The following is a 2,112-nucleotide window of genomic DNA, read 5'->3' on the forward strand; positions in this document are numbered from 1 at the left end:
CTGCTCAACTGTGTAAAATCGTTCCGGTGTAATTGAAAATCTTTCCCTCTCTTTTCTCTCTCTACCTTTCTTGCGATATGGAATCCCCCCGATACCAATTTCGCCATTCAACAGTTCAATGTCGCAGTGGTATTATAATGCACTTCTTCGGTGAAAAGAACAAGAGATTCTGACACAACAGAAATGATTTATGCAATCGCTCTCTTATCCCTCTTTTCATCTCCGAGCGAGCGACTTTCATGTCCGGGACTGGCAATTGTCTCTTCTCTGGCACGGATTCTGGACCGTGTTTCTGTCACTCTGGCTTCATTAAGATCAACTCGATGATGTTCTCGCACTGACCTCTTTCTGCACCTGAGCCTTATCGCAAAAACCGACACCAAGCACACCAGCGATTGAGATCGAGAGCATTTTAAAGTGCCACATAATTTTATGATTTTGTTGTAGAGCTTTCAATGCCATTGGTTGATAGTTTTCTAGATATATCCGAGTCAATGGATCTCAATTTTTGCTTTCAGCTCTAATAGTTTTTAACATATTTGAGATATCATCGCATTATCTTTAATGAAAACACTTTGCTTTGCACTGAAATGAAAAAAAATCATAAGGGGTGTATTCAAAGGCTTAGGCTCCTGACACACTTACGACTTAAGCCGAGAGACGACTTAGTGGAAAATGATAGAAATGTGGTTTAACCATTTAACCATTATTTCGAGTATAATTACGCTAAGCCGTCTCTCGACTAATGATCAGGTCTGTTAAGGCCCTTAGCCAGGACTATAATAGTATAAGGAGGTTAAATTCAGAATTGCATGAGCCGGTATTTGTTTGAGAAGAACATTTTTTAAGGATTATCCTTAAAAGAAATGTTTTTCGAATAAGCTTTCTCGAATAATCGCAAAAAGTCCATTTTTTTAAACCAATCTTTATGAATTTGAGCTTATTCTAAAATCAATCATTTTTTAAAAAGATTTAATATGAATGAATTTTTGAATTATCTAGATTGCAAAGAAACAAAGTAAGATTTTTGACATACTCTGAAAAATATGTTTTGTCAAATTAACAAGACAAGTTTGTAAAAAGGATGTTCGTCCATACAGAATATGGAAAAGTTTTGTCAAATCGGTGGACAACTGGATTTTGGTAAAAGTTTGTCAAGAGGGTATTTTTCCATATATAAAATGCAAGAAAAAGTTTTGTCAAATTGGTAAATAATATCCTTTTGACAAAATTTCAACAAAATCCATTTGTTCGTTTTAACAAGACATTTTTTCAGAGTAGGTATGTAATAAAAATTCAATTTTGTGTTTATTAAGGAAAAATTCCCATTTGGAACAGGTTCTGAATTAGAGGCTATTCTACCTTAGGAACTTTTTTTCTGAAGAAATTCTATTGAATCCGTTTCTGCACCGATTTTGACAGATTTAAAAGTATTATCGTAGATTTGCTTATGTATTCTCGGAACAAATTGCGTTTATGGTTTAAGCTTGGGAATACAGTAGACTCTCTTTCAATTGGGCATTTGGGGCAAAATGTCATCCGATTTATCGATAGATTTAAGCATCAAAGCCTTTGTAAATTCCATAAAATTACAGCGATTTTGAGCAAATTAACTTCATAATTAAACGTGAAAATTGTCAACAAAATTTTTCGTCCGATTGAAAAAGAGCTGATTCAGTGAGTCTACTGTAATGTCCCGGAAAAAGTAGTATTGTACCAAAAAGAGGTTCAGTTTTCACTATATACTTTAAGTGGTTCAGATATAGCTGATAAACTTTTTCACTAGTTTTTTAAAAAGTGAATATAAAGTCTTTTTTTTTCTTAAGAAAAAGAGATCGAAATTAGCTGTAATTTTACTTTTAAACTTCTTTTGAATATTCTCTATAAAGCTGTCTACACAGCTGTCTACAAAGAAACTTCAATATTGAAGCGAATATTGAAACCAATATTTCAATAATTGGCTACACACTGAACAAATTGACTTCAATATTAAAAACACCAGTCTTTTCAGGGATTCACAGATCTTCTGGGATTTTCTTCCGTATTTTGTCAAGAACACCCAAAAATAACCAAGTTGGTCAGAAGATTTCTCCAGCATCCTCCAGCAAATCC

Source organism: Phlebotomus papatasi, chromosome 1, assembly GCF_024763615.1.
Source record: "Phlebotomus papatasi isolate M1 chromosome 1, Ppap_2.1, whole genome shotgun sequence".
NCBI classification, from domain to species: domain Eukaryota; kingdom Metazoa; phylum Arthropoda; class Insecta; order Diptera; family Psychodidae; genus Phlebotomus; species Phlebotomus papatasi.